General features: G+C 46.4%; 1 long non-coding RNA gene across 4 annotated transcripts; it reads right to left on the reverse strand.

The window, feature by feature from the left end:
- Positions 1 to 5024: 5024 nt before the first annotated feature.
- On the reverse strand, positions 5025 to 8012 carry LOC309451864. 4 transcript variants are annotated; one of them, XR_014186347.1, is made up of 3 exons: positions 7418 to 8012; positions 6872 to 7002; positions 5025 to 5122 (listed from the first exon to the last, which is right to left on the reverse strand). It is a non-coding gene; the product is annotated as an uncharacterized lncRNA (long non-coding RNA). The 4 variants fall into 4 exon arrangements; XR_014186348.1 differs by having other exon boundaries at positions 5032 to 5122; positions 6845 to 7002; XR_014186349.1 differs by lacking the exon at positions 5025 to 5122 and adding an exon at positions 5457 to 5777.
- Positions 8013 to 8328: the final 316 nt, after the last annotated feature.

An 8328-nucleotide genomic window follows, 5' to 3' on the forward strand; every position in this document is an offset into this window, starting at 1 on the left:
CATAGTCACATTGGAATCACCACATCTACACACTACTGCATGGCCTTGTTCTACACCAGCATGGTAGGAACAGAAATTGGAGAAGGGTGCACCTATTTGGGAGGCAGCGCTGCCTATGGGAGTGCACAGGCTCTCACTTCTTGCTTCCCAGAAATCAATCAATCAATACCAAAAGCTCCATATTAAGAGTAAATTAAAAAAAAAAAAAGCCAACTTCAATGGTCTTTACTTGTAACTATTTTTGTCAGGCAGCTCTCTAGGAAGAAACTAGCTTTTCCTGCTAGTTTTACCACAGCTTCAATGCCTTTAAAGCCACCACTTCTTACCTCTGCTGCTCCAACACAGCCTCACAGCCCAGCAAAGTCATAGTGCAGGCAGAAACCTTCACCATACAAAGAGAGAGAGTCAGGAATACGTTACTCTCAAAAGCAGACACTGTCAACCACTCTTGCTCTTGCTTACCAAAATCAGACAGTGTTAGAAAACAACAACAAGGAAGCGAGATTCTTATTTTATGGATCCCATTATATTCACCATTCAACATCAAGTCCAACCAGAGTCTGAACCTCCGAATAAGAAATATCATCTTAAAATTTCTAGGAAAATGAAGGGCTTTCAATTGGTAACACCACAAAATGTTCATAAAAGCACTGCCATGCAAGTCCACAACCCTGATCACAGACCACCTGCCCTGGTACCTAAGGCAGTGATGTTCTCAGCTGATTCGCAATCACTGACGTCTGAAAAACAGCACAAAGTCTCATGTTTTTTAGTGCCAAACATGTAGTTTGGAACTGAAACAGGCAAGAAAACCATCTACAGTCAGTCTGGCTTCATTCGAGGACATCAGGACAAGTTGAGTTCACATTCACCAGGAATCATAGCAGGTCCCACCCGTCCCTGCAGACCCCAACACCGGGTCCTGAGGAGCAGTAAGCACAGAACAAGAAACCTCCCTTCCAAAGAAGCCCCACAGCTGCTCTTCCAACAAGCTGCATAAGCAGCAGCTGAGAACAACCTCTGCTGTAGCTGCACCCAGCTCTGCTGTCTGCAGAAGGAGACCAGCTCCTAAATGATCCCCAGCCCTTCAGACACAGATATTCCCCAGGGCAGGGATGAGGAAACACCAGAGTGCACGGACACCTGGTCATTCAGTTGAAGCTGCTGGGGAGAAGGACAGAGGACTAGAGAGAGACAAATCAGATAAGAGAGAAGACAGAGGAGCCCAGAGAGAAAGAAACACACAGGGAAAAGGATGGAGAGATGGAGAGATCAAAGCAGAAAGGGACAAGGAGCTGATGAGACAGGGAGGAAGAAACAGCAGCGCTGAGGAGCAGGACAGAGGGATGGGGAGGGGGGAGGAAGAGAAGTAGGAAGGGGGTAGAGAAAGACAGGGAGGGGGATGTACAGATGGAGAGACAAAAAGAAAGGCAGGGAACAGAACAAAGGGACTGAGAAACAAAGTTCAGATCAAAATGAAGAGACTGGAAAGGGAAAACATGCAGCAATGAGCTGGAGGAAGAGGAAAAGAGGGCTGAGGAGCAGGAAAGAGGAAGAGAAGACAAAGAAAAGGCAGAGCCAGCTGGACAGGGGAGATATAGTGAGAGGGGATGGGGCCGGGAACAGGCAAGGAAGACAGAAAGAAAACCAGGACAGAAAGACATCAAGAAGGCAAAGGGGCAGTAATCTGGACAGAGATGGAGAAAGAAGCAGCAGGGAAAGGGAAGACAGGCAGAAAGACAGAGAGGGAGCAGGAGAGAGAAAGAACAATAAGGGTTGGGGGCAGGATAGAGATTGGGAAAAAATCCTGGCGTGGGCAGCAAGATGGAGAGGGAGTAAAAAAGAAGAGGGGCAGGAACAGGCACAGGGAGCAGGACAGAGGGATACAGTGAGAAATGATGGGGCATGGAGCAGGACAGAGCAACAGACCAGAATGACGACAAAGAGAAACCAGGGATGATGAGAACACAGAGGGGTGGAGACGGAGAGGGAGATATGAGAAACCCTGCACAGAGATTCAGAAGGGTGGAGGAATAGGTGAGGAAGCAGCAGAGGGACAGAGAGAGAAGAGATGAAGAGGAAGAAGGGCACAGTAGGAAAGAGGAGGGAGCAGGGAGGGACTGGGACACAAAACAGGATGAAATGTCCCCAAGGGCCCAGGAGTCACCACACTTCCTGCTCTCTGCACTGCCAGGCAAGCTGTGGAGTTCAGGCACTTCTGTCGGTGAGAAATACAGTTGTGATTCGTGCTGAGATGTTTCATGTTTACAGATAGAACCAAATGAGGCTCGGGCTCTGAACCTGGAAAAAGGAAAAGGTGGGTAAGTTCTATGTAAAAAGTTCTGAAACTTGTTTATGAGGTTATATTGATAGAGGGAGCTAACATTTTCAGGGCTAACCAACCACATAATAAGGGCCTACTAACGAACCAACACTTTAAGCCACATAATGAGTATCTAGTTTAGAACAGTATGTGACCAGTTGTGTTAAGAAAAACCAGAACCTCATCGAATGCTGAGATCAGAAGTTTTACAGCACCAGCTGTAACCTTGGGGAGACAAGACAGCCAAGAGTTACAGCAAAAGGGGGGCCAGTCTGATTTCGGTCGACTTCGCAGCTTGGGAGACCCATAGAGACCATAGTGACCCAGAGAGACCATAGAGCCCATAGTGACTCATAGAGACCACAGAGACCATATTGTCCCATAGAGACCCACAGAAACCATAGAGTCCCATAGAGATCTGTAGAGTCCCATAAAGACCCATAGAGACCACAGAGACCCATAGAGACCATAGAGACCCCTCCTCAAAGCCACCAAGTGACACTGCGCAGGCGCAACAGGGGAGGGTCAAGGAGGAGTCTATGGAAATGGTTCTCTGAGACTCATTTTAATAAGAAGCGGGAAAGGTTATGAATATGTACAGGCATTCCTGGGGTCATTATGAATATGTAACACCTTACTGTATTTAAGCACACCTCTTATTGTTTAAAGGTGTGCGTGTTGGGCGGAGCGAATCCCCCGCGCACCCAGCGCTATTTTATTTATGCTCTAATGAACACGTGTTTAAGGAATACAATTAAGGAATTGGATTAAACATTGTTTACCCATAGAAAAAGCCTAAGTTATTTATTTCATTGCTTTACAACAAGTGATTGAATCTGGTATGGAAAAGTTCAACCACCTCCTGTATAGCAAAGGATAAAAGAAAGTATGGATTTTTGTTGCATCTAATCCATAATGCAAGTACCAATTAAAAATACATTTGCAGTGGGTTCCTTCAAATATTCACTGTGAAGGCAGTTCCTGGCACGATTATATTAGCGTTCTTACTATTTTACAGGAGAAACACAGGGCACGGCTGATTTTGCCCACGTGCAGCACAATGATCACACGAGTGTGGTGAACCGGGTGAAAGGCCCTAAAGAAGGAAAATCAGGCTCTGTGTGCAGAGCCAAAACAGAAATCCTTTTCAAACTATTGAATTTTTAAAAGCTACAATGGGTATAAAGCGGAAAAAAGAGCAGTGAATGTGTATAATGACACAATTAGATGGTTTTTCTGTTTCATGATGTGCTCTTTTACTAAAAGCTGTCTGCTGGAGTGGATATCCTGGACACGAACAGGCGGGTTCCTGGTGTTGTGCCCATGGTGATTCATCCACTGTGGCCGTGGGTGTCAGGCCTTGATACAACAGACACAAAACCTTGGGAGGGAGGTGAGCACAGTAAAACACTTAAAGATAATGAGGGAGCAGATTTGATTTAATCTTTATTTAAAAATACACATGGCTGCTGTCTTTTTTGCAGTTTAGCTAGGATGGGCTTCAGTATCTCTATTAATTCTAATTACAATACATGACAAAAATTAGGGGGGAAAGCTTTATTTTTACAATGGTAAATACAGTCTAAATCGTAATTTGGGAAACAGATAAAGGGGTGTAGCAAATGAGGCACAGACTCTCTTTAAGATGTAGAGAGACATTTAATACAAACTCAGGTTTGCATTTGAAACATTGGGTACCTCTGTCCTTGATATAATGATCCTGTATCAATCCCTCTGTCCCTGATGGATCATGTCCCACACAGTCCTTGCTGCTTGTGTTATTCCACCAGCGCTTGTTCTCACGCTGTGACTCTTGCAGTATCTCACAGGCCTGATGTCACAACCCTGCCACATCTCCCCCTTCTTTGTTTAACAATTGCAGCCATAGCAGCATGTAACTGCACAGCCATTGCACCATTAAAGCTTTTTTCAACCATTTGTTGTGCACAAGATAAGACACATGGTACACAATCAATAAGTACCAGACTCCACATACAAACATTCTAAGCAGTGGGATAAAGGGGCGTGTTTTGCAATTTTTGTGGCACCCATAACTGGTACAGAATCGCTACTTAATATTCCCTGCATAGTCTTTAACACAGAATAATGAGCTCCCAGTCAACTAAGAATTCTCATTCTCTGTTCTCCAAGTCAGGACCTATATTAATATATTACTGAGCTGTCAGTTTAAGACGGCGTAAAAACTCAGTGGGAGACTCCTCACGATCCTGTTTAATCTCAAAAGGTTTTGGCATATTTACAGCTTTAGGCACAGCGTGTCTAATCCTGTATAAAATGCACTGTCCATACCAATTCAGCCTGTCCCCCGATATAAGGATATCAGGATCCCACCCTGGACTGACCGAGGGACAATTCTGATCTCATGTTCTCTGTGTATTCTACACCAATATCTGTTCTTCAACAAACCTCTTACTGGTTTCCATTTCTTTCCCTGATTATCCTTTTTCAAAACAAATGGATCTGAAGGGGATAAAGACAAAGCATATGTAACATTATGTATTGTGTAATATGTGTTATGTAATAGGCAATATATGATTTAAAATATATATCTTACTATATATTACATGTAGCACATTACTGTACTATGCATCTCAAAGTATACCCACCTAGACCTGTGCAGCATATTAATATTATTTACAGTGGCCGCCATTAATTACAGCATTCAATCAGATTCTCCCTGGTTGACTCCCTGTTGAACAGCAAACGATCCTTTTCCAATGTCAGAAAACACAGCCCGGGGGGGATTTCTTCCGAATCATCCTGTCGATTGTCCACTACCTACTTCACAATCACAATAACAGACAATTGGTGAACCGTAAGTACTGGACTATAAAATCACCCAAGACACAAGTATCAACAACAACAAACCACTAAAGACACAAACAATTATACAATTGCTAAGGCACAAACAGCAAAATCACTAACGGTACCTTTATCAAATTACTGTTCCCTCGTTTTTCTCTTTAATTTATTGTTTTCTCATTTTTCTTTTTAATTGTTTATTTCTTTCTTTTTTTAAGTTACCCAGTTTACCAAAATGCGCAGACGCGAATGTGCAGACCCAACGCGCTGGTGTTGCCCACGTCCCGCGTAGGCAGCGTGCCAACCAAACCAGACAATGAAAGTGCCTTATCTCATTGATGGGGTTTTACCCGCGTCCCGATCTGGTCCGAGGATCTGTGGTCCCTTCCAGGAATTCCCCGGTGCCGGCACAAGGTCCCAGAGATCCTGGGATCCACGGGAGGTCAGGCAGATTATCCCATCCTCGTCGCCAGAAAACGATACCGAAAAGTCGGCAAACAGACTCTTTAACACTGTTTTGAAAGTGTTAAAAAGCAGGCACTTTTATTACAGCGCACTGGGCACTCGGGGAATCCCTCCTCTAATTGAGCGTGCGTTCCGCTTTCCTCTGGTTTTACATATCGTGGAACTCCTAAAACAGCAAAACATGTCAACCAATGTTACAGACATCTCATGCTCTTTCACCAGCGCGTGCAGCAGCAACGAGAAATCTGGAATGAGCGTCTACAGAAACACGTACGTATTTACCCAATTCAGAACAATGCGTTACATCAGTTGGCCGTACTTCATTGGCACTAATCCGTCCTGGATTAACACCCTCTGTGGATGGCATGGGTGCCAACTGTTGGCAATCAGGGCAGGACAAAAGAACGCTCCTGGCCTGATCCACTGTAATTTGTAATTGCCGTTTTAACGCCTTTGCACTCTGGTGAAAGAATTTATGTGATAATATAGCTTGCTCCAAGGCTTTAGGCACAGTGAGAGGCACAGCTTGTGCATCGGCCCTCCTATTGCCTTCCGCAAGTGGTCCTGGAAGGGCAGTGCGAGAGCGGGTGTGCATTGCATAATAACCATGACGTCTATGATCTATTAGAAACCATAGCATTCTCAATTCAGCCATCAAAAGAGGATTATCCTCTTCCTTAAGAAAAGAAGCTTCCAGGCGGTTAAGTACGCCAGCTGCATAATATGAGTCAGTTCCAACATTCAAAGTTTTGTTACAGAACACCTCAAAGCGATCCTAACAGCTGTCAGCTCAAGAACTTGTTTGACCATTGGTCTCTTTTTCTACCTTGTGTTTGCAGCACTGGGTATCTGAGTTTAGCCATGTAATTACAACTTTACGTGAGCGACCAGAGGCATCAGTAAATACAGTCTTGTCGCTTACTGGTCGTTGCTGACAGCAGCATTTGCCATACAATGGTAAATTACCAATTTCAGCCCAAAGTTTATGCTGAGGTTAATGAACTGATATGTTCCCTGTGTATGTTGCCAATGCAATCTGGAAATTCACATCTTCAGTTAATTACCATTCCGAATTCTCCTTCGTTGTAGGAAGAAATATACCTTCAGGTCTACCCCATACATAGCATATAAACATTCTCTGCCTTTAATTATTGGTTTTGCATACATTTCTTTTATTATCCAAACTGTCTTCATTGGTGTGTGAGCTAGAAAAACCCATACGGCCACAATCACCTTTCTCCCTCCTTGAGCTCTCCTGACCTGCGGTTCCACCACCGGTGTCTTCTTTCTTGATCCCTCTTGACTGGCAGGTGCGCTCCAATCCTCTTTATTCATCACTCTTCCTCACAGGTTCACCTCCTTCCTTGCTTTTCCTTTGCACGCTGCTCCACCTGAAGAGAAACACACGGAGGACTGAGCTACACCAGCCCAAGGGCACTACAGTCAGACAGGGGCTGAGTCCGGGGCTGACACCTCCCCACACCCCACAGTGCGCCCACCTTACCTTGGCACCAGCCCCTCGCACAGCCCTTCCCCTCAGCTCTGCCCTCCGCTGCAGCACAGGTTCCGCACGTGCCCTGCTCAGGCTGGACCCCAATGTCACGGGTTAGAGATGTCACAGCTCAGTACCAATGCCCACGGTCCTCACCTGCTCTTTGGTACTTGCTGGACCCCAATGTCACGGGTTAGAGATGTCACAGCTCAGTACAAATGCCCACGGTCCTCACCTGCTCTTTGGTACTTGCTGGACCCCAGTGTCACGGGTTAGAGATGTCACAGCTCAGTACAAATGCCCGCGGTCCTCACCTGCTCTCTGGTATGTGCGGAGGGTCCCGTCGCTGTGCCCCAGGGCACTGGCCTGCACGGCCCGGCCCGGCAGCGGGAGCGTCTGGAGCTGCCGACTGGTTCTCCAGCTTTAGGGTCCCCCGCAGCAGCCCGCTCTCCTCAGCTCTGCACACCCAGCCAGTTGCGCCGCCCAGGCAAAGTCAGCTTCACCCTCTGCCTACACCTCACCTGCAAACAGCCAACTCTTCAACTGACAACCACCCAAAACCCACCGACAAACTCTCCAAATCTCAGCCTTTCGCTTCCAGCTGCTGCCTCTAGTGCATCTCACAGACAAGCCTCCAAAATGCCCTCATCCTGCAATAATACTCCAGCACTGATCGCCTGCGGGAACAACCGCCACAATACCATGCAAACACCAACCAGTTCTGGCACGGAAATATCGCTTTCTCCTCAAGATTCCACCTACACCAACTGCTGACAAACACACGCTGTCCTCACCAAAGCCAAACGCTGCAACAGCCAGCGACAACTCAAATCTGCGTGTGCGGCGCAAAATCGCAGGTGTGAGCTAACGCAGAGCTGGGCTTGACAGCTGCAGAGTGTGCACCCTGTGGCTTAACGTGGCCAGTCACTGCCATTCTGCCTTCTCCCTGGGAGAAGCGCATGAGCACAGGCTGCTTCAAGGCACCATGCGAACGGTTTGGATCTCCGGGTCTCTGAGGGCGAGAGTAATAAATGTGATCTGTGTGTGGCGCAGGAACTTCCCGTCCACTTGCTCCTCCATTCAGTCAGGTGCTGCAAGAGAGGGACAGAGAAAGAAACAGTTAGGACTGGATTAACAACCTCGTCATCCCTGTCCCCAAACCTGCAGGCGTCCTAGGAGGCCTGATCTGTTTTGCTCTTCTCCCTCTCTTTGCTGGAATACTTTA

The sequence above is a fragment of the Streptopelia decaocto genome (genome assembly GCF_964273445.1).
Source record: "Streptopelia decaocto genome assembly, contig: HAP1_SCAFFOLD_106, whole genome shotgun sequence".
NCBI lineage: Eukaryota > Metazoa > Chordata > Aves > Columbiformes > Columbidae > Streptopelia > Streptopelia decaocto.